This window comes from Capricornis sumatraensis, chromosome 8 (assembly GCF_032405125.1).
Source record: "Capricornis sumatraensis isolate serow.1 chromosome 8, serow.2, whole genome shotgun sequence".
Taxonomy (NCBI): Eukaryota; Metazoa; Chordata; class Mammalia; order Artiodactyla; family Bovidae; genus Capricornis; species Capricornis sumatraensis.
The window spans coordinates 62,362,670-62,387,863 of NC_091076.1; the positions used below are offsets into that span (position 1 = coordinate 62,362,670).

Consider the following 25,194-nt stretch of genomic DNA (forward strand, 5'->3'; position numbering starts at 1 on the left):
GGTAACAACATAGAATAGTTGGAAAAAACTCACAAAAGATGAAATCCTATCAGAACAGACTTCTAAAGTGAGGTAATGAGGTAGAGGAGGGGGCATGACAGGGAAGGGTCACTCTTATTTGCAGTAGGAACAGGAAGACAGACAGAGCTCTACAGACAATTGACACGCAGGGGAGAAAACTATCAAGGCTCTTTTGAGCTCCAGCGAACTCAGGAGGGTTAGAATAACTCTGAGAGCAAGATGACAGAAGAAGAAATTTTTTAAAGGACAAAGGAAAGGCACTATCTCCTGCAATGTCAAGATATCATAAGTAAGAAAATTTAGTAACAGGTGGTTCAGTGATAGAGAAAGCATCTCTGGGAGGCTGTGGATAGCTCCTCTGCTAAAGGTGGGGCAATCCTGTCCTTCACCACCTGGTAGAGGGAGGTGTCCCCACCAAGCTGGAGGGCACCTCTTACCCTCCAAAAGAAAAATGACCAGGAATCTGCAGCCTTAGGATGGATGTTGTTCTTTAGTCGCTAAGTCGTGTCCAACTCTTTCGCAACCCCATGGGCTGTAGCCCACCAGGCTCCTCTGTCCATGGGATTTCCCAGGCAAGAATACTGGAGTGGGTTGCCATTTCCTCCTCCAGGGAATCATCTCAACCCAGGAATCGAACACGTGTCTCCTGCATAGGCAGGCAGATTCTTACCACTAAGCCACCAGGAAAGCCCCATAGTATTGGGATACTAGTGGTCTTTAAAAAAAAAAAAAACATAATCTCAAGATCTTGCACTCTTAATAAAATGAAACATGAAATTCTGAACTGGATCCCTTGATCCTCTCTTGTGTCTCCTCCCAGTTCAAGGAGGGGATAACCTAGTCCGCCCACCTTAGCCTCTCGTTGTTGTTTAGTCGCTGTCGTGTCTGATTCTCTGCCACAGCCTCTGCTTCCTGTCATAATGCTGCTCTCCACTGGCAGACAGAGGACCCTTGCTCCTCTTGCACTGGGTCACTTTGTGGGGTTGCTGCTTGTCACATGTCTTATAGAAAGTTTGCTGGGTGTTGTCAGCAACGTTTGCCATGTTTGGGGGAGCGAGATCAGGACAGAAAGCTGTGGTCTACAGTACTGCACCTGCAGTACTTGCAAGAGTGCCTAGAATGGGGCGGTCATTCAAACATGGATGCTAAATGATGGAGAGCTTTGGGAGCAAAGCGAGGATCTGCAGGAGTCCTTAATAAGTTTTCTTGTTTGTTTTGTTTTAATAGCAGCGGTAAAATTAAAGAAGTAGGAGAAGCAGGAGGGAGCAGGAGCAGCGGCAGGAGCCAGGGTCATCGCAGCCTGCGGGACCAGCTGGCGGCACAGGTGAGACGCGGCTCTCCAGAAACCTGTGGCTCAGGGCCTTATCAACAGTACAGATTTACTTCCCTTAGATGGGTTCCCAGGGAATGCTGAACTACAAAAGAAGGTTTGAGTGAGGGTGGAAAAACCAAGATCTTGAGTAACGGAAGGATTTATAGTCACATTTAGCACATGAGAAATGAAACGATGAGGTAAGTACCTTATTAGTAACGCTCGGGTCAGGACCAGGTCAGGATGGGTTAAGACGGAAGGGCCCTGTCAGGAGCCCTGGAAACAGACTGGATGGTGCAAGGCATTTTGGACGTGGCCTCAGTTTCCTGAGCTCTAAAACAGCAGCCACCAAATCCAATATTAGAAGTTCTACAAAAGCAAATCCAAGTGTAATCAAGAAAGGCCAAGGAACAGGGAGAGCTGAGGAACCTGTCGGTGGAAGGCAGATAAAGAGAGGACCGCAGCATTTTATCTCGTGATCTTCAGCGAACTCTCTGCTGGGGGCAGAATTTTCGCTTTCTATAGCAGGTCGGGCTCTATTGCACAGCTTGTCCCATGGTTCCCACTTTTCAGTCCACGTGGGTGGTAGTGATTATTTTTAATGTATTCCTCCTTCAATAAGTCATAAAGAAGCTTACCTATTCAAATGACCACAGTAAATGATGAGAAATAGTGCACTGACCCCTAAGCAGCAAAGACCCAGAAGGCAACACTTAAAACACAAACTGCCAAGAGCGACCTGATCGGGTTTCATAAATCAGGCCCTAAAAAGTGGGAATGAGAGCTTCAGTAATTGCAGCCTTCTGTCTGGGAGCATACAGTAAAAATAGCCACAGTAAGCACTCCTCCCAGCCAATCAATAGAGTCCTATTAACCTCCCGGCCAATTACAGGATGATTGGCTAAGCAAACAAAGAATTATTGGCTGTTTAGCTGGGACTTCATTCAGGCCTCTCTCTTCCCCTGTTTCTCATTCTGTTCCTCTCCTCCCCACCCCCTTTCCTGTGAGGAAAAAAACCATCTGCAAACACCTGATATTCATCTAAGTCTCTGCAGTTGTACAGTCTTGTTAAATTGTTACCACCTTTTCCACAAGCAGTTTTGGCAATTAACCTCATGGCCAGGGACTTCAAAGAAAACAACTGTTGAGTTTAACCTCTCTGAGGTACCATAGATTCTTTTATGATTTTTCCTGAAACACTTTCATCCAGAGAGGAAAATATGCAGACTGATAAAAACGAATGTTTATTTTAATATTTGGTTAATTTATTAAAGAGACGAACGTGCCTCAGACATTTCGCCATAACGTGGTGTGTTCGCTTCTCCCAAGTCTCCACAAAGTGAGGTTTTATTTTAATTTACATTCCCAACACATGTGTGCTTCTCTGCTCGTCCACAAATCCTACATTTGCTGGAATCCAAGGATTTGATACATTTGACCCTCTCTTGCCCCTGTTCACAAATCTCTCATATGTTTCTCCAAACTGTTTAAAAGTTCAGAATGAAAACGGCATGTAAAATTAATGCTAAGAACCAAAGTTGCCATTAAAAATCTATTTTCATTTTATATTTTTACCCTCATAGATACACTTTTTACATTAAAAGCAAGGCTAATCCCCAACTCTCAGGAGAATAAACTACCAGCAATAAAGATCAAAATATACGACTGAACAAGCAATACAATTCTTCTTGAGTAATCTTGTGGCCTAAGTGTTTCAATGCAATTTATGCTATGTAACCAGCTTTTTACAGCTGTATATAATAATAATCATGGGCCTGATCTTACCAGCTGAAGGCAAGTTTGTGGAGGTGTGTTAACTCCTTCAGGCCACAAAGTTCATGTCAGAAGTTTAACAAAAGTGCTTGAATATTGCGGAGATCCTGAGAGCGACAGATTCCTCCTCTGTCTCCCGCAAGGTCAGGCCTTGTAAAACTGCCGCTAATACTTCTGCCCCTCTGTGAAGCAGGGAACTCTGCAGACGGTTTAGAGTATTCGTGCAGCTTTTCTAGAAGTAGAATGAGGTTGAAATAATAAATCTGCAGGAAGGGTAACCGAGTTTTTGTTTGGAATTTAGTCACCCAATATCTTCATGTTATAATTAACTCCCCCCAAAGCCATACGTCACTGTTCTCTGGAAAATGACGTTCTGCAGTATAAGGCTATAGGATGTGATGGTTTTGTGAAGGGTTTGGCTTTAACCAAACAGTGCTTTTCTGCCAAAACTATCCCCAGCACCATTCTCAAGAATCTAGGGGAGAAAAGAGAGGGCAGAGTAACGCTGTAGTTTTTGGAATCAGACAGACCCGGGGTAAAACTCTACTTTTGCTACTTATCGGCTGTGTTGAAAGTAGGCAAATACAACCGATGTCTTGCAGGGATGCTGTGAGGAAACAGTGGAGTTGAGTCTATAATGCACAAGTCACAAACTTTTATTTGGCCCATACTGTTTTAAAAATCAGGAAATATCCATAAAAATGTGAATTTCCTGTCTCTCTTGACTAAATGGAAGGTCTGGCAACTCCAAGCCCACATTTCTGGAACAGTAACATGGAGCAGAGTAGCGACAGAACCTTAAATGCAGGTGATTTGCTATAGATAGACCCTGCGGATTAAACCTGGTGGTTGAAGCATCTGAGTTTTTGAACCCTCCATGAATAGCTTAAAACAGAATTTGGAACTGTGTCTGGGACACAATATTTGGTACACAGTAAGTACTCAATAAAAGAACTACTATACCAAATAAAATCCGTTGACTCCAAAATTGTGAGAGGTTTCATAAATTTCAGCTGAACATTTTATGGGGTAGAGAAAATATCAAGTCCTAGAAATAATTTTTGAAAACGTTTGTGTTTATTTTTATATATATTTGAAGGTCTTTTTGAAAATGGCATATATATGTACATGTGCTATCTTCAGAACTTTCTAAATATCTCTGCTGACTAAAGCTCCTATAGCATGTATTTTCTCATCATGCTTCTTCTGGAGTTTAGCACTATATGACCCTAGTATTGGTATCTGCATCCCCAACCAACTTGTAAGCTCCTCAAGTATGTATTTCCAAAGCATGTTGAGACTATCAAAATACCTCTAATTCAAGCAATGGCTAGTCTCAAGGAAACAGGTGAGTGCTACTTAAGAAGAATACTTGCTAAGAGGTAGAAGTCTGTTGGGGCTTCCCAGGTGGCTCAGTGGTAAAAGAAGCCACTGGTAGTTTCTGCCAACATAGAAACTACAGGACGCGCAGGTTTGATCCCTGGGTAGTGAAGATCCCCTGGAGGAGGAAACAGCTACCCACTCCAGTGTTCTTGCCTGGAGAATCCCATGGACAGAGGAGCCTGGTGTGGAACACAACCATCGGGTTACAAAGAGTCAGACACAACTGAGCATGCACGCACATGCAGAAGCCTACTCGACCTTCTTTGATAAAACAAACATCTATAATTAGTGCTGCTGCTAAGTCGCTTCAGTCGTGTCTGACTCTGTGAGACCCCATAGACGGCAGCCCACCAGGCTCCCCCGTCCCTGGGATTCTCCAGGCAAGAACACTGGAGTGGGATGCCATTTCCTTCTCCAATGCGTGAAAGTGTAAAGTGAAAATGAAGTCGCTCAGTCGTGTCCGACTCTTAGCGACCCCATGGACTGCAGCCTACCAGGCTCCTCCGCCCATGGGATTTCCCAGGCAACCACTAACTGTATGAGGACAAGTGTTTGACATGTTTTTGTTTCTTCAGTACGAGAATGTTCTCTGAAATACTATTTAAGATACCAGTTTGCATAATGAACTTTACTTCTAGACAGTTCACAGGTCAATTTCAATTCCACATCATCACACATTCCGCATCAGTGGGATCTGAATCAGGAACTTGACAGTGTTAACACTCTTTCACTGGGTGTAACCATAAGAGGGTGGGTTACAAGGAAAGAAACTGAAGAACATAGAAGAACAAAGCTTAGGATTCAAAGCTGCCTCTCTAGTGCAGGATTCTCTCCTTTTTACTTTAATTATAGTCCCATACTCAAAGCCAGGAAAACAACCCACCATCTTGATTAGGTTGTCTCAGACAGCCGGGGAGGGAGTGGGTTGGAAAAGGCCGATGAGGTCAGTCATTATAAACAATCTGCATTCACAAGCAATTTTCAGACAGACCCAAACTGGTTCACAGGACATAAGTGATCCTGTGCTACGAACAGTAACGCAGCAGCTGTCTGTCTGGGGTACTCTGTGCAGGGAGGAGTGAGTCCTCTGTAGAGGAGTCGAGGGGTTGCAGAGCAAAGGACAAAAATATGTCTCTACCGGGGAGAAGATAAAAGGCAATCTCAAATTCCAGGAGTGTCTTAGCAGCAGCCAGGGAAGATTTGGCAGTTTTTGCAAACAAGTGGCCCGGGTTGAAGTTTGTGAGGGAAGGAAAACAAAAAAATGAAATCTGTCATGTACATGAAGTTCAGCTCAAACCTAAAACTTCCCCTGTCCACTCTCGTTAAGAGGACTTTACTATTCGGCAGAACTCTTGGGAGCGAGCAAAGGGATGTCTGGTCATTCTCATGGCAATATTTTTGCTTTTTCCTTCCTTTTTAATTTTGCTATTCTTTGTCAACTTCAGTCAAAGGGGGAGAGCTATTTGTGCTGAACATTTAAGCACGATTTTCAGAAGGAACGTGAAATGACTCGAGGTTCTGGTGCTCTGCTGTACAGTTCAGTGAACTCCCCCCCGCCCCCCCCACAGATCAGCAAGATGGTTGGAAATGCCTCTCTCCGTCTGTTTTTCATCTCCAAAGTCTGTGTACTCAGTAGAGTGTGAAGAGAGCCTCTCTTTTCTTCAGCACATTCTCCCAGTGGTCCTGCTCCCCACCCCCACTCCCTCTCCGTAGCCCCTGCAGCAGAGAACAGGAACTAGAGCAAATGCTTTTGTGAATTAAGAGATCTTGTGAGCGTAAATTCGGCCAGGCTGCTCCTTTCTGCAGGCCAGACCCCACTGCTGCCCCAGGATGTGAACTGTCAGTTTGCATAGCTGGTGATGAGTTGCAGAACCATCAGCAAAGGTGAAGACGGCAGGAACAAGAAAGATTCAAGACTGGTGGAAATCATTTCACAAGGAAAATTTCAGCCATCAGTGGGAGGAAGCTTTGAAAAATGCTGCCATTTCCGAGTCAGAATGAAGGAAAAATTAAATTACTGCCGGTGAGGCGAGCCAAAGTTGCATCTCCCTCCAGGGAGAGTTTTGATAATGGTAAACATTTGACAGCTGGCCTGGAGTTGTTATCTTGTTCTAACAGTTGTTATGGTCTAAATGAATATTTCTGATAAGGAAGGAGAAAGAAAAATTTAAACACTTTTATGGTTTTTTTTTTCTTCTGTTTTTAAACCTGAGGGGGGCTAAGCCAAACAAGTTTAGAGCCACTGAGAAAGTACTCCGCTGGCCTGATTCTGGTCTGGAAATCTCACCAGCATCATCATTTCCGTGAATCTAGATGAAATAATTCTTTGATGTAAATCAACTTACTATCATATTATCTTTAACCTTTAGCTTTCTCAGTCACTCAAAAACAATTCCAATCATTGACTTGGAGTACTCACGGAAATAAAGGGTTAATAAGAACAAATGTACCAGTCCAAGAACTTAAGCTCCAGAACCTGCAGAGAAACGCTGCATTGTTACGGAATCTGTTTTTCAGCTACTGAGGATCAACCATCAGAAAATCTTAATCTTGCACAGATTTTATTATTTTATGAAAAATATAGGGCCAAATATTTCAGAAAGGTAACAGAGAAAAAAACCGGCCGAAAGAATTTTAAACTTGAAAAGGACTGTTTACTGGGTGTCTGAGGGTTCTGCATCACACCACCAGGAGATGTGGAGTGCCTGCAGGGAGATTTCATTATAAAACACTTGCTCAATTCCTATATATAGCATAAGAAAACAAGTCTGAGTTATTGTCTGAAACGTTCCAGGTCTTCACAGGCACTGGATCTATCACGGTATCTAGACATACGCGCAGGAGGCTCAGAGGACAGGGGAGGCAGTCCAGCTGCCTTATATGGGTCTGCTGATAGTTGCGGCCTCAGAGAGAGCACTGAAGTCCTGAGAATTCTATAACCCTAGGCGCGCATGTTAAAACAGAATATCTGCACTCCCAAATTTACTCTGCCTCTGACATTCTCCTAGGTGGGAGTTAACCAGAGGCGAAGAAAGGAGGGACAATGGCAAAGAGAAAGAAGGAGTCAGAACACCGTCCTCCTCTGGAATGAACAAAAACGTGGAGGGTATTTTCAGCAAATTTTATAAACTTTGCACTTTCCTTGCTTAAAGTATAACTGCCTTAAAAGCTGGGGAAATTAGTATTTAGCACTCAGAAACAAATTCACAGAGCATTTGCTTGGGGGTATAAACTGAGGATTCAGTCTTCATTCTCACAGTTGTAAGGCACATAGGCCAAGGGAATCCGAGCTGTGTAATAGGTGTCCAAGCTTTCTGTCACTTGTATGCTTAGAATGCATTTGCAAACATTATGCCCTACCCAAAGGAAAACTTTACCCAAAGTCTTCCCCATTTTTCTTTCAAAAACAAAATCGGAAAATCTACCTTTATTCTTGTATTTGTGGGAAGTCAGAGTTTCATTATTTTTTTTTCCCCAGGGACCCTGCCCTGCCTTAGTATGAAAGTATATAAATCGATATTAAAGTATGGTATTTTGAGAATGTTTCAAAGTAAGGTCAAACTGGTGTTAAAAACCCTACTAGTGAAGGCTAAAATAACAGTCTGGCTGAACAGTCTTAAGTGCAGCTGACTCCAATTACTAAGTACATCCTAGCGATTTTTTTTTTTTTTTTTACTAACAAGAACAATGCAAGCAAGTCTTTGAGTTCAAAAATAATGTCAAAGAGAAGTTACTCATAAGAGAAATTAGATAAATTATCCCAATGCTGCAGCCATATAGGCAGCTGACTGTTAATTTCACCTTCAGCACTGACAAAGTTGAGTTCTTTTTTTTCAAACAAATATTCGGAAAAAGAGACGAAGGAGATTCTAAGAGGGAATCTGAATACTAGGGAAAAAAATGCTGTTTTTGACTAAAACATATGAGACACTTTTTGGATAAGAAAACATATACATAATCTAACCACTACAAAATCATGAAAACAGGGCTTTCAAGTAAAATTTTTAAAACATTTTATTATGGAGGATTTTGAACATATACCAAAATAGACAGAAAAATATAATAAAACCCAACCATCCTTCACACAACCCAACAACCATCAAAACCACGGCCAATCCAGCCCCATCCACTTCTCTCCTCCTGTATTATTTTGAGGCAAATTCCAGATGTCATCAAATCAGACACTACACATGAAAAAGCAGAGGTCCTTCAAGTACTTTATTCCACACTGAATGCCTCTTTCTGCCTTCACCTCCACCACAAAATCTTTTTTTTTTTTTTTTATGATAAACCTTTCCCTTTTCCCATAGGACACTGTAACTAGTACACTAACTACCCAGGGCACTACATGAATCAAGCTGAATAGATAGCACATCTCAAGATATATACACAAGACTTTTGTTTTAAGTGTAGGCTCATGACCTTCACCTACACTCCCATTCTTAAAAGTCTATGGCTCCTTTATGCAAATAGCCACTCTGGACCAGTGTTCTTCCATTACCAAAACTAGGACCCCATCGTCTTCTGGCACCAAGGGAGACAGTGGTCAAGGAAGTATAGTGGTTAAGGCATCAGCTTCAATTGAACAGATCTGATTTTGTTTTAATATTTATTTATTTGGCTGCACTGCATCTTAGTTGCAGCACTCGAGATCTTTGTTGCATCATGCAGGGTCTTCTCTCGAGGTGCACAGGCTCTAGAGTATGCTGGCTCAGTAGTTGCTGTGCACAGGCTTAGTTGCCCTGTGGCGTGTGGGATTTTCATTTCATAGTCAAGGATCTAACTTGTGTCCTCTGCATTGCAAGGCAGATTCTTAAGCATAGGACCACCAGGAAAGTCCCAGATCTGGTTTTAAGTTTGGCTCGGCCAATTACTAGCTTTGTATCTTTGGGCAAGTTTCATAACCTCTCTGAGTCCCTATCCTCCTCATCTCAAAAACAGGGATAATAATAACTCCCTCAAAGAACTGTTGAGAAGATTAAATGAAATAATATGTGTAGAGTGCTTAGCCAAGAATAGCTAATAAATGGTAGCTCATTTTAAAGAATTAAGCAAGAAAATCTTACATGTGATAAATATCAATAATGACAGGAGGTTACGTATAAAGTAGAAGGGAGGAAGTGAAGGAAGAAATGGAGTAAAAATACTCCATTTTTATAGATCATAACCCTCAACAAACTTCTTTTAAGAACTTGAGTATATCAGTGTAATTGTTTAATGGGAACTTGCAATCAGCTCATAATCTAAAATAAAGGTTCAATCTATTTATAACTCTTGATCCTTTAAAAATCAAATGTCTCATACACAAATGTAAACAGCCTTGGTTGAAGAGTGTAATATTTATACACCAGGGTGAGGACTCGGGATAGAGGGGGGTGAATGCTTGCTGCCTTGTCTAATGAACCAGCCCAGCACCTTTGCTCAGGTGAGCCACAGCAAAGCCAAGAAGTGACAGTACCCACAGCGGAAGGTAGCAGTGGCGGCAGTGGTCTCTCACTTGGCTTTGTGCCTGAACCATTTCAGAAGCACACTTTTGAAAAAAATCACTCAGATGAACAAAGGGCATTGGGAGGCATGCTTTTTTGCTTAACATGTGTCAGGACACTTGCAAATAGGGACCAAAATGTATCTTAAATCATCCACTATCAAATCACTACATTATGATCGGTAATGTGCCCAATGTCATACAGTCATTTAATAAGGAAAAGAATGGACATAAACGTCTTATGTAAAAACTCTCTACCTATTAATCAAAAAGCACAAACTAGAAGTTTTCTGCTGACTTTTTAAGTGACTGTATGCTTTTCTGTCTGTGTTTTTGCATTCCAAAGTTATACAAAGGTTACGCTAAAATGGCCAAATGCCAGAGCGCAATTTTTTCAGGGGGAAAAAAAGAGGGGGAAGATTAGCGACTTTTATGTGGTTTAACAAATCAAGCCTCTGTTGGTATGATTACCAGGTAAATGGCTGACTGTGATAACCACTTAACAGAGTTACTTCTCTTTAGTCTTTACCACATCTATTTAATCCTGCTGCTAGAATAATCTTCCTAAATGTATCACTCACCACCTCAAAAACTTTTCGTTCCTTGCTCTCTGTTCCAACTCTTTCACCAGCATTTTCCTTTCACAGTCTGGTTCTGACCTCCCTAGACAGTTGAAGCTTCCAAACTTCCCTTCATATGTCCCTTCCTATATATTCAAAGCAGATTTCAATCTGTCCTCAAACTACTCAGTATGTGTCTGCCTTGGTACCTTTGTTTCTAGTTAATAGGAGTCCCTTTCCTGAATCTTCATCCATCAGAATGCTACCTATGCCTCAAATTTTAGCTCAAGTGGTCATTTTTTTCCCTCCATACAACTGTCTCTGTTCAACCCAGTTAGAGCTCGTCTTTCCCTTCTTTGTACTTTAAGAGGACTTGAGCTGTCTTGAACTATGGTCACTAGAGTTCGACTTTATCCCCTGAATTCCAAGTTTCTAAAGATCATCCCCTTTTCACTTTTTTTTTGTACCCCTCAGAGCATGGAGCATGGTGACTTTTAATCACACTGAACTGTATTGCATATTTGATATCTAGAAAATTATCAGTAAGAGCATTTACATCTTTTCTGATAAGCAGTCCACACAAGGAATTCTTCAAGGGGAATTTCTTAATTGGCTCACCAACTTGGGGTTTCTGCTAGAGACGAAGCCCCCACAGAGCCCATCTGATATATGCACATTACCCAAAAAGAGCAGCCAATTCTCTCCTGACCCAGTAAGAAACAGAAGAAGGAAGACATGTGCAGGAGGAAACACCAAAACCACAAATATGGAAACAGTGTTTGTGAGCCTCTTTAGGCCAGATCACAGACATCCTTAATTTCATCACATTCCTTAAAAGGAGCAAGTTGGGAAATAGGGAAGAGGAAAAAAAATATCTTTAAGCTTTTTTTTTTAAGTCTTCCAAATTTGTAGATTAGGTCATCTGTAACTCTAAGGAGAATAATGTACAATATCTGAGAATATATCTAACGTTTCTTGCCCTTTTGGCTAGTATCAAGTGAAGAATGCATCTGGATTTCAAAACTTCAACCACCAGCAATTAACACAAGGTAAGTGCTACGGCAAAATGCATGCGTGGGCGCATGCTCAGTCGCTTAGCTGTGTCCAACTCTTTTGTGACTCCATGGACTGTAGCCCAGTTAGGTTAATCTGTCCATAAAGTTTCCCAGGCAAGAATACTGGAAGTGGGTTGCCATTTCCTACTCCAGCGGTAGGGCAAAATAGATGTAAATAAAAGCTAACCATAACTCTTGTTGGTTATCCATTTTAAATACAGCAGAAATGCATATTCTATGTACTTTCAAAATATAACCAACCTCGGGGGAAATCTAAGCATTAGTACTATAAACACACATGTGCCAAAGCACATGTGCAGGCTCAGTCCTTCCTACATCATGAACCACTTTCTGTCACCACCTCCCAGTTATAGTTCTAAAGTGGCACTTGAGATTGGCATACACACTACTATATTTAAAACAGATAACCAACAGTACCTACTGAATAGCACAGGGAACTTTGCTCAATATTATGTAACAACCAAATGTGAAAAGAATTTGAAAAAGGATGCATACATGTGTATGTATAACTGAATCACTTTTCTGTGCGCCTGAAACACTGTACCACTGTTAATCAACTATACTCCAATATAAAATAAAAAGTTAAAAAAAGAAAATAATAACTCTTGCAAGTCCAAAAATCAAACTCATCTCTGTCTCCATTATAACTGAGTTGCTTTTTTCCTAGATTTTTTTTTTTTATATGGAACGCTTCACGAATTTGCGTGTCATCCTTGCGCAGGGCCCATGCTAATCTTCTCTGTATCGTTCCAATTTTAGTATATGTGCTGCCGAAGCGAGCATTTTTTCCTAGATGTAATAGATGCAATGAACACACATAAGCAAAAGATGAGTCTAAATATAACTTGTCAAAAATTACAGCTAATTTAGGGTGGTGTTTGAAATAAAGTGTTCCTCTAGGTTTTATGAATTTATTGCTGATGAAAATATTACAACTTAATATTTTTATACTCAACATCATAATTAGGGCTTTCCTGGTGGCACAGTAAGTGAAGAGTTTGCCTGCAATGCAGGAGACCGCCTGCAATGCAGGAGACCTGGGTTCAGTCCCTGGGTTAGGAAGATCCCCTGGGGAAGGAAATGGAAACCCATTCTAGTATTCTTGTCTGGGAAATCCCATGGACAGAGGAGCCTTGAGGGCTACAGTCCACGGGGTCACAAACAGTCAGACACATCCAAGCGACTAAACCACCACTACCACATCATGATGAAAATAATATGAGTATGAAAAGTATTCCAAAACAATGCATCTTCTGCAAGCAATATACCCAAAGAAGAAAAATTTTTATTAGTTTCCTGCTGTTTTCCTAAATATAACTGTCATTTGGACCAAGAGCCAAAAAAACAAAGCTATGGCAAAAATTCTAGAATTTCAACAAAGCAAGTCTCTCACTCCAACAATAATTCTTAAACACCTAAAGCAATCAAATACACCAGATGACCCATTTTATTTCTTAATGGGTCAACATTGGGTTTCTTAATGGGTCAAAGCAATGTCTCAACATTGCTAGACGGATAATTTATTAACAATAAAGTCAAATAAAACCTGAAAATTACTTCCTAGAAAATGTTATAAATGTTGAAGTAATACTCTAAGTATATCCCCTACACAGTAATTTTGTCCTCTGCAAGTCACAGAGCTGTAGTATAACAATAGCCTTTCCAACTGTACCATGAAAGGAGATATTCCTATACTCTCCATATTATTCAACACTGGTAAATTATTCAATCTAAAAGTGGACTCTCTTTATTCAATCTGAAACTGGGGTCCCTGACCCCTAAGATATTTTCTGGGGTTAAGCTTAGGTTTGTGGTTTTATCAAAGCAAAGACTTCTAAAGCTGGGCCGTCCAATCTGATAGCCACTAGACACAAATGGCTATTTAAATTTCAATTAATCATAATTAAATCTGAAATTCAGTTCCTCAGTTACATTTATCACTTCTCCAGTGCTCAAAGGCTACACGTGGCCCTCACATTGGTCAGCACAGAATCTAGTGCTCTTCCATCACCACAGAAAGTTCTACTGTACAGTTTCAGTCTAAGGATGACCAGTCTTACAGGTCATATTTGCTTTAGTTCCATTGTTTTAAGGCAAAGTGAAAAAACTGATACTGCCACCTATCAATTTTCTTTTTTTATTTCTAGGCTGAAAATCAAAGCTGTATGATGCTTCGGGATAGATTTCCCACTGCCTCTGGATCCAAAGATAAGAAAGAAAAAAAAACTGGTCCCCTGGCAGAATCAACGGAAACAAAACTACAACAGCTACAACAAAACCAAAACTGCACCACGGTCCATAAAGCACGCAGGACGGTCTACCTACAGAAACACAGTGATTGGCATGTTGAAGAGAAATTATCCTCCCATTATTTAGAAACTGCTCCATCTATACAAACATACTGTCTTGAGTGGATACATGTATTGCCACCTAACCAAGAAGATATACCTCCTGTGGCTAAAAACTGGCTAGTGTACGCAACATGGTCAAGTGATACAAACATGGGTTTTGAAACCAGACAAGAGCTGAGTCCTGTAGTCCTTCATACATGTTCACTAGTTTCATGACTTTTGAGCAAGTTACTGAGTCATTTTGCATCTGAATGTTCCAAAAGAAGAAAGAAGCAAAACTCAGGTCAACTTCCCAAGGGATCATGATCAGTATCAAAGAAGATAAGGTGGGACTTCCCCGGCAGTCCAGCAGTTAAGACTTCACCTTCCAATGCAGAGGGTGTGGATTGATCCCTGGTCGGGAAGCTAAAACCCCGCACGCCTCGGTAGCCAAAAAACCCAAAACAAGCAGAAGCAATACTGTAACAAATTATCAATAAAGACTTTAAAAATGGTCCAGATCAAAAAAAAAATTTTTTTTAACAAGAAGATAACGTATACTTGGCATTAACTAGCACAGTATGTGACACAGTCAGTTGCACTGGTAACTATTCTGTCTTCTATAGAAGACAAAAAAAAAAGACAACCCTCACAATAATAATGCCACTAACAATAGCTATTAGGAAACTGGAACTCTTTCTTAAAAAAACAGCTTTATTGAGCTTTACCTGACACATTATACAAATCATCCTTTTGAAGTGTATAAATCAATGTGCATCAAGTCTTCTAATGCATAATTTAACATTATCTAGCACCCATTAAGGGCTATGACGACGTAAGGTTCTAGGGTAGTGGTTCTCAAACAGGGACGAGTTTGCCCACCAGGGCACACTGGGCAATGTTTGGAGACATTTTTGATTATCATGATAGGTGCAAGCTATCTAATGGATAGAAGCTGGGGATGTTGCTAAACATCCTACAGTGCATAGGACAGCCCCACAAAAAAGAATTATCCAGTCTAAAATGCCAATAGCATTTATGTTAAGAAACCTGTTGTTGGGATACAAAGATGAACAACAGACAGTATCTATTTGAAGCTTACTGTCTGGTGAAAGACTGCAAGGTGGAAACTGAGCAGAGGATGCTAGGGTTGCAGAGAGAAAAGGATGCTTAAGTCAAAACATACTGGAAGACAAACAGAAATTTGCCAGGAGGACTAAAGATGGAAAGGAGTGATTTCATGCAGAGGGAACAGGATGGAAACAGTGCTGATACACAGGAAGCTTGTTGGAATCTAAGAAGATCCCAGGAGTTGAGAATGGTGAGAGCTCAGGAGAGAATGAGAGAATAGAAGATTACACAGGAGCCGGATCATTGTGATTTTGTATGCCATGCTAGGAAAGAATTTGGAGTTGATCTTTTAATCAGTGGTCAATGCACACTTTCTGTAGTGAGCCAGACAGGAATATCTTTAGGCCATATGGTCCCTGTTACAACTACTCAGCTCTGTAATCACAACGAGGAGAAAGCAGCCATTGATGATGCGTAAACGAATGAAGGTGGCTAACAAATGAAGGTGGCTTCCTTTAGAACTTTATTTATGGGCACTTAAATTTGAATGTCATAATATTTTCTGGGTTAATAAAATATTCTTCTCCTTTTAACTTTTTCCTACTAATAAAACTCTGAAAACCATGTTTTACCTGTGGGCTGTATATAAGCAGGTGGTGACAGTGTTTTGCCAAGTCCTGCTAGACTGAATACACAGGACTTCAAGGTGACAAGTCAGCTTATAGGATAAAAAATGAAACAGAACATTTCTTTTGAGATCTCTGGAAGGACTGATCATCTTTTAGCCATTCCTGCTAAAGAACAAATGGATGTGGGCCTAAGTTTTGTCCACAGCTTGTTTGCAATACTTACAATGGGGTGGTTTGCTAACTAAAGGAATGAAAAGCTCATTTCAGGCTACTGTGGTGAAATGACATTTACCTAATGCAGATATAAATTTCTTCTTAATTAGTGGGCACTTGACACTAATGTAATCTGATTACTGCAGCAAAGTCATCCTTAAACTAACTCCCCAGTACTGACAGAGTATGTCCTTGAAATAAGCGAATTAGGGCTAAGTGACAAAAATGTACCAGCTATTAAGAAACAACCCCATATTTATAACCATCTGTTATACTGAAGGAAAAAACCCAACCACTTCATAGTGTCAATATGAGAGGTATGACACAGGGCTTGAAACACAAGTTAGGAGTTCTCACTATCTTAGTCCTGATATTATTCCAAGGCAAATTCTAGAAACGTTAAATGACTGGAAACCACTTACCTTTAATTTTCGAGAGAGAGGTCTGATAACATAGATTTGATTGTGAAGAAAATACGTCACTTTTACTCAATCTAAAAATGTTTTATTAAAAAAAAAACTGTAAGAGAAATATACAACATACTAACCTGGAGAAATATTTCTTTAAAAAACTTATTTCTTCCTGATTCCAATTTCTTATGATTTTTAATAGCCACAATGGTGTACTATTCTAACTAAAGTCATTTCAAATCTAAACAACTGTCATTTACATCTTTGATACAGTTGACTCATGGATAATTATGATCTTTCTTAGGGACAATAATCATATGTCAAAAGGACTGTTTTGAGGATTAATTGATTTGTTTGTAATTTAATTATATAGTGCCTGGTATATAATATACGCTTCACTGAGGTTGAAAGTGAAAGTCGCTCAGTCGTGTCCAACTCTTTGCAACCCTATGGACTATATACAGCCCATGGAATTCTCCAGGCCAGAATACTGGAGTGGATAGCCTTTCCCTTCTCCAGGGGATCTTCCCAACCAAGGGATCGAACCCAGGTCTCCCACATTGCAGGCAGATTCTTTACCAGCTGAGCCACCAGAGAAGCCCTAACTGAGGGGAGGTGTCATTAACACGAAATATTTTACAGTTACTACTTCAGCTTCTCTCTAAATGCTTCACCACAACAGAATTCTCCCCACTTTAAAATACTTTGCAAATATTCAAGAACCAAAAGAATCTAGAAATTGCATGATCAAGCTCTATACCATACAAGTGGATAGACTGACTGAAGTTGAACATGCCTGGTTTTAAGTCCTGGTGACACCAGCCCATTAGCTCAGTTAATTCTGCCAAAACCTTGATTTCCTAATTTATAAAATGGAGATTAAATAAGATAATGCTGTAAGGTACTAAGTTCAGTGACCAGCACATACTTTTAAAATCAATAAATGTTCACTATTATTATTGATTTTAATCTTCCTACCATGAAATTTTATTTCTTCTTTCCATCTTTTGAAGAAATGTGTGTAAGCTGCCCCATATTTGTTTTGAATGTGACTCCTATCTAACCATACTGACAGGCCATACCGGACTGAGGCAGACCATTTAAATTATTTATTTTCCAAATCAGGCAAACTACCTCTTTCTTTCTTTGTGTGATTCCTTCGTTAGTATATACCGCAACTTCAAAATATTTTAGTAAGTCTTCAAAAGCTTCAATTTTTCCAAATCTACTCCATGGATCTTGGGAATATGTACGTGAAAACCTGCTAAATATGTCTGTGAAATGCTTTGTTAAAGATTACACAATCACGAACAAAAGATGGCGCTTTTGGAGATTCCAAGCAGTTGCAGGCCAGTGAATGTAACAGAAAGCACCCTTCCGATTCATTTGCTTCAAAGGGCTAAGGAAATAACCTATTTCCTTTTCCCTCTTTTCTATCTGGTTTCTCTGATGTGTTCCCAGATACTCAAAGAAAGATTCAGATATCCATGAAATCTTAATATGCCTGTTTGAAGCCAGAAAAAATAAAGAACAGTACGCCCATATTTAAGACCAGGAAGAGTCCATCAGTACTTGAGGGGGAATTTGGTTCAGTCTTGGAAATTACTGAAAGAGTCTTTCTTCTGCGGTTAACATGGAAGTCATGTCAGATGGCTTAAATCTGTATGGAATTCCACAGCCCTGAAGCATGCTCCTGAAGCCATCCTACGAACTTGGCAATTACTCCAACAGCCTAAATCTTCATCTGTTGCCAGATAAGCTGCAACAGTTTTTGGCCTTGCCTTACAGCCCTTGCACTTGACATCATTTAGCCTAGATCAGCCCTTGACCTTGCCTTGATAGCTGGGGAAGAGTTCAGAGGGACCAAACCTCAACAGAAACAATTTTAAGTGTGAACCGTTCTACCCAAGGCTTCTGTCAATGAGTGCTCTTTAACACTGATCTTTAATCTCCTAAATTCAAGAGAATGCGATAACTGCAAATTCACCCTTGTATCTGAGAAACATGAAGCTCGTAATTTGTTGTTCTTGTTTCTTTGTTTTCATTTTTGCCTTAAGGCAAAAGTACAAAGGCCATAAGGGTAACCTGAAAAGCTCCTCTCACTCTTAAGGATTCTTTTTTATCAGCTTTGTTCATCTGATTGAATGCTACTTAACTTTTCCTTTAATGTTGGATATTTGATGGGTTCCTAAACACACTGAGACTTTTTCTACAAAAAGAAATCCACTTGACTGGATTGGAAACCAGTACCTACTTCTGGAAACAGAAACTAGTTAAAGACAGATAAATCAGGGTGGTGGCATTTTTTGAACTTTGCTTGAATTGATATTTTCTTGTTAACCTATGTAGATCTGCTCTGGAGCTTCTTATTGACAGGGAGAGGGCTCTGGCTGTATCTCCTACTTTTTGTCTTTCCTTCCCTCCACCTTGCCTCCTCAGCACTGAACAGAGTACTCAGCACACTAACCAGCTACATGTGTACTGATCTGCTCTTACCACCATACTCCATGGCATCCAGGGTACTTTGTCTCTCTCCCTCCCTAAATTTAGTTCTGGATATGGTATTTTGACCAGTCGATGGAGTGCAGAAACTCACTGTGTAAGCCTGTCACAAACAATCTATATCCTTAACATGAATCCCAACATTATAGGACCTTCTGAAAAGACAGAATTTTGGCTGGGTTTGACCAGGGCAGGGGATTACAGCTCACGTGGCCACAGAGAGTAACATTACTGACTTGGTAGATGACCAGAGGCCCAGATCAAGCAACGGCACTTACTTGCAATAACTCCACCTAGCCTCAAGGCATTTTGGAACAGTGTCTTGAGTTATGGACAAAACCCTAGATTTGGGACTTTTGACCTAGTTGTAATCAAAATTAGCAAGTGAGTAGGACTTTGTGCTAACTGGCATTCTATCTTGTAAAAAGAAGAAGTGGAGGTGATTATAGGTACCTAACATCAAATTTAGTAAAAAGCACTGGATAAAAACACCTGAAGTGTGATTTAATGATCTAAGAAATTAGGCATAAGCGTCAAATCTGAAGAATTTTTAAATGGCTATAGGTCAAAGCATTAAAACTACTTTGGGAATGGAGTGGCTATAAGGGGAACCCAGTGCAGAATCTGCCAGGGGTTAATTGCAACCCTGCATGAAAAGCAGTTAACAAGTGAGAATTAGAACACCCAGGAGGAAAAGAAAAATGTTTCCAGTGCCATAAGAAATAAACAACAAAGGAGGAATATTTCCTTTGGCTACCACTATGTCCTTTTCAAAAGCTCAGAGGAGCTAAGGGGAATGCCAAGGACTGGTTTTCTCTCAACTCCCTCTGAAACATTTGTCTTCATTACCACTCTTTTTAATCAGGGCTCCTTCATGAGTGTTTCTGCTCAGCCCCTAAGGGGCAGCTCTGGTCTGCGATAAATCAGAGTCCACACCGCAAGTCACTAATCAGCACTCCCAGGGAAAGAAAAACAGAGAAGTGCAGACCACGATGCTGAAAAGGCCTGGGGGCTCACAGGCCTCAAGGAAGAGAGGCCTTAATGTGGAAATAATAAATGGGTGGAGGTGGACGAGGACTCCAGTGCCTAGGACTTATTTCAAAATCTCAAACACAAATTGTTCACACTTAGTTGTAAAAGTTTAGAAGATAATTTCGTTTCAGCAATGTAAGGGATATTATGTATGGGTTTGCTTATTAACAAGTCGAATCTGTACCCCTGGCTCAATGATTTCCATACCTAATTCACAGATGTCATTAGGAAATAAAAAAATTCCTGGTGAGAACTCTAATATCTATGACTTTACTTTGCTTAAATGGGAGTACATAAATTATGAACATATTACATTTTTTCCTCTGGAAAGGATCTTAGAAATAATCTTAAAAAAGATTAAATGCAGTTGCTGAAAGTCACCAGAGCTGGTGAGCAGCAGAGCTTCCTCTAGAAACCAGGATTCCAAACACCTTTTACAACCACAGATCTCATGCATGACTCAAATACTGAAAAAAAAAAAATACCAGTTAACAGAGACACAAAAGTGAAAAGTAGACTATGACTTAGGAAATGCGGACTACAGCCCTATGTCCACCACCGAATCACTTTCCTTGGTTAAATCACCGAACACTGCGAGTCTCAATTTCTTTGTCTGTGAAATGGGGTTTACAAATTTCCTGAATATACTATAGGGCTGCTGCAACATATACACTGGATTGGTCAAAATTTTCATTTGGGTTTTTCCATAAGATATTACAGAAAAAGAACTTTCTGGCTAACTCAATACAAGGTATTATTTAATTACTAGAAGCAACTTTTCTGAGAGCTTAAACGGACTTAAGAGCTAACAAGATGTAAAACTGAGAAAATTCACTTTTCAGAGGAAGACAGATCCAGATTTGGTAAATAATTCCAGGACCCTAGGATACAAGCTTAGATATGAAATCACTCCCAAGATATAAAATCAGATGACAGTGTGGCATGCAAATTCGCAAGTCAAGAGCTGAGCCCACGGCTTCCAAAATAAATGCTAACTTTTCTAATGGCAAACCTAAGACCTACTTTATATCCACCCGCCTGTGACAAACTGAGGATGGCAGGGACTCCAGAAAGACATCATAGGTGACAGCCAAATGCATGACGCTGTGCACCAATAAAGGCAAACACCTGCCGAGGAGCCAAGATCTGGTGCCATTCCAACTTTGCTGGCATTTTATTGCTTGTTGCATGTGAAAGCTAAGGCATGATAATGTCATCTCAGCATGGCCTGATAATATATGGATACTGTCCTTACACAGAGCACAGAGGAGCCCCAGTGACTCTATCAGGCAGAGTCATAACAATCCGAAAGTCCTAGTTCTCCTCCACTCAAATGTCATTAAAACATAACTAACGAATGAGCATCCCTCAAAGTGATAAACGCTTCCCGCATCTAACTGCATAAAACAGCCTCCTGCTTTTCCTTTTGAAACCAGAAACTTTGTTTGTCACTGACTTTATGAAGACAAGCTCTCACAAGACTTCAGGAGAAACAGTTGGATACTGCTCCTAGGAGGATTGAAACTGCTTGGAGCCCAACCAAACTAAAAAGAACAGTTTGACTAGACTGCAGGTGCTTGTAGAAGGGATATACAAGAAGCATGGCTAAAATTGTGAATTTTCATTTAAAAAACTAGCTTTCATATTGTAAAATGGGAATAATGACATGATAAGACCAGTATTTGTGGAATAAGTGTCTATCAGCATTATGTAGGGCTTCCCTGGAGGCTCAGACAATAAAGAATCTACCTGCAATACAGGAGACCCAGGTTGGATCCCTGAGTTAGGAAAATCCCCTGGAGGAGGGAGTGGCAACCCACTCCAGTATTCTTGCCTGAAGAATCTTATGGACAGAGGAGCCGCAGGCTACATACAGTCCATGGGGTTGCAAAGAGTCAGACAGGACTGAGTATACACTCAAACACACAGGGTAAACTGGGAGAAGTGGCATGGCCAGACAGACTAACATTTAGGGGGCCAATCTGGACGCTGCCGCAGTGCTCCAGGCAAGAGGTAATTAAGAATCAGTTTGTGGTTATTCTGATGGATGGGGACAAGGCTTGTACTGACTATTCTCTTGGACAGAGAGAATTAATGATATTGTAACAGCAAAGAAAAACTCTCTCTCCATATTAGATCTGTTTCTTTTATTTTAACCTTTATAATCTATTGCTTTTGCTTGAAGTGAAGAATGTCGCCTATAGTCTGAAATATTAATATATAAGACTGCCCATTCTCAAAGCTCTGATCTTTAAGGGTGTAACATTTTTTCACTCACATAGACTTTAAAAGATAAAGAACAGAGAATAACATTTGTCTTATTGGAGTTTTACAGGAACATTGTGACCTGACCTATGAAGACAGCTGCAAGAACAAAGGATTCCAACACCAAGAAGTGTGCGGCAACCAACCAGACCCCTCCCTCACCTTGCCTTTAATTTAACAATAGTTCCTTGAAACCTCTTTGGGGACTGCAGGGTTCTTTGGGGCATTAGCCACCCATGTTCCTCGCATGGCCCTGCGGTAAACCTTCCTCTGCTCCAAACTCAGATGTTGTTTTGGTATCTTTTGGCCTCACTGTGCGTTAGGCACAAAAACTGGCATTTGGTATTAATGCTAAGGAAATCATACAGATTAGTTTCTCATAGTTAACTGGGAAGATATTCTATTTGTTGGTTTTTAAGGAGCTGTGAAAGTTAGAATAAAGAGGAATACTGATGCAACTGTTATTAAGTACTGTTAAGAATCTGAAAGAGCTTTAGATAAAACAGTATTGACTAAATTTTGAGTTAGTCATTATGAACTTAGTCAAGTTGAATGTGGGTCTTTCAGCTGTCAACCAAATATGTGATCAGAACTGGGCAGATGCTATTAGGGAATCATCCACATGCTCTGGGGGACGTGCCAGCTATCTAAGCCACAGAAGCAGAGTATGGGTGATAACGCCATGGAATCCAACACGGCCTTTGTGAACACAACAGACCAAGAATCACTCGTGGTCTAAAGAAGAGCATCAACAGATCTGTTAAGTACAGATATGGACTGTATTTTTCTTTCAAATGGTGCAATTAAGCCAGATATCATTTAATGCTGCGCTGTAAGAAATGAATCAGTCTGCCTTTACACACAAAAATGAGCTTCACTGGGGGCTCAGTGGTAAAGATTCTGCCTGCCAGTGCAGGAGACACGGGTTGGGAAGATCTTCCCACGGGTTGGGAAGATTCCCTGGAGGAGGACATGGCAACCCACTCCAGTATTCTTGCCTGAGAAATCCCATGGACAGAGGAGCTTGGTGGGCGACAGTCCATGGATCACAAAAGAGTTGGATACGACTTAGCGACAGAACACCACCACCACACAAAAATGGCTTCTATAGACCGTGAAGAGTAGCTTGGCAGAAGAAATCAATCAAGGCGTGTTTCCTAAATATGGGCAGAACACACATACAGAAGTTCATAGGAGAATGAAAGGTGTCTGAGAGAGGTTCAAAACTGAGGATCAGCACCTTCTACTGTACAAGACCTCCCCCGAGAGAGCAAAGCTCCTCCTCTGTAAGGAAATAAGGTGCTGTAAGGAACGCCTTGAAGTCCAAAATCAAGTCTGGCTGCTAAAAAGCAGCCCCTCTCAGATATATTGTCTTTCCTGACAAATACCCACCCACCAGCAGGCCTGGGAGACACATGGCGAGCAGAGCAAGTTGTCAAAACTTATCATTATAAAACGTCCATCTTCTAAAAGCACAACCTCTGCTCAACACAGTGTTTCCCTTGGAAGACGGCTCTTCTGAGAGCTATAAAAAGGTAGTTAGAATTGATGAGGTAAGCTCCTGTAGTCGAACTAACAATCACGTCAAAAATGTAAAGGTAAGTAGATCGTGGAATGCTTAACCAAAACCCCTAAACAATAAGGACAACAAAATTCATTAATTATGTCCTTCTACTTCAAAGACTTTCATAATTCTTAGCATTCCTCTCTGGAGAAAAGAAAGCTGCGTACGAGTTCCATGGCCCTCCTCCTTTAATTTCCTTTCTCATTCCATACCCTCAGGTGGCTAGCCTGGTGCTACATGGCCTAGGCTACATGGAAGTTCACAGCTCTTTGCCTGATCTCCTGATCCTCTATCAAAACAGCACTTTCAGGAGTGTTTCCTGTCTAGTTCTGCCATTGCGTGAGTGTTTCCTTGGCTGGATCAGCTGCCAAATTAAGTCCCTTTGGTTTAAAAAAAAAAAAAAATTGCAGGGAACTCAATATAGCCCTGCCCCCCCTCCACCTTAGGTCTGACATCCGGAAGTGACTTAGGAAGTACTCTAATGGTTACCAAATTTTTGGAAACTGATTTAACTTTCCTGAGCTAAACATGTGTTTAGGAGAGACGGCATCACTAATCATCACTTGACCTTGTGACAGACCAAAAGTTGCTGATTTTTTTCCTTAAAAAAAAAGAAAAAAACAACTTCTATCAGCTAGCACAATGATGTAAATGCAAAATCATGCTGTGAGACAACTGCAAACATGCTGATTTCCAGATGTTTGACAAGATAATGCAGAAACACCAAAGAGGAAGGTGAAAAGTTTCCGTCACAAACTCTGCTTGGTTATTTGCTTTCTGGGGACTAGACACAGCTGTCAAACCGTTTAGGATAAAGAAGAACTAAAGGCTTTTTGTTACTTGTCAAATTCTAATCCATTGACTCTGGGTAAAAAGAACTTTGTCTCTGAACAAAGATTTTTCTCTGTACAAAAATTTTTTCCAAATTTGTTGTTACTACTGTGATCAAAAATAACTGCAGTGTTATTTACTCAAATATATATTTATTGTTGGGCTTCCCAGGTGGTGCTAGTGGTAAAGAATTCGCCTGCCAATGCAGGAGTTGGAGGAGTCGTAGATTCAATCCCGTGGAGGAGGGCATGGCAACCCCCTCCAGTATTCTTGCTTGAAGAATCCCATGGACAGAGGAGCCTGGCAGGCTACAGTCTATGGGGCTGCAAAGAGTCAGACATGACTGAAGCGACTTAGCACGCACACACATATTTATTGTTGCCATACCTTTTATTTAAATAAGCTTGTACACCAATCACAGAAGGTACAACTCTGGAGCAAAGCTCTGTACATTCCGCCAAATATCCCCTTTGAACATCAGCCACAGATAAAATCATGTCAAAACAGAATCTTACTTGGCCTGTCCCTGCTGGATCTGCTGCTTTTTATAGACTTATCCTTGACTCACACTATTCCTGGTGGAAGCCTTCCCCTCAAAATCCAGATTTAGTTGTCAGATTTGCAGTATCCAAAAAAAAAAAAAAGTGTCTCAAATGAATGAGTTCCTTAAAAGAAAAGCCAAACTTTGGGTAATTACATTCAAATTCCTTAATCACATTAACTGAGCTCACTGGGAA

The 25,194-nt window shown here is 40.6% G+C and overlaps 1 protein-coding gene and 1 non-coding gene across 3 annotated transcripts in view; both read right to left on the reverse strand.

Annotated features, from left to right (window-relative positions):
* The window catches only part of BCAS3 (BCAS3 microtubule associated cell migration factor), a 589,830-nt gene that overhangs the window by 214,607 nt on the left and 350,029 nt on the right, over nt 1–25,194 (reverse strand). The gene's annotated exons all lie outside the window — the stretch shown is intronic.
* Nucleotides 12,287–12,393, reverse strand: LOC138084824 (U6 spliceosomal RNA). The gene has a single exon (XR_011145233.1). It is a non-coding gene; the product is annotated as a U6 spliceosomal RNA (small nuclear RNA).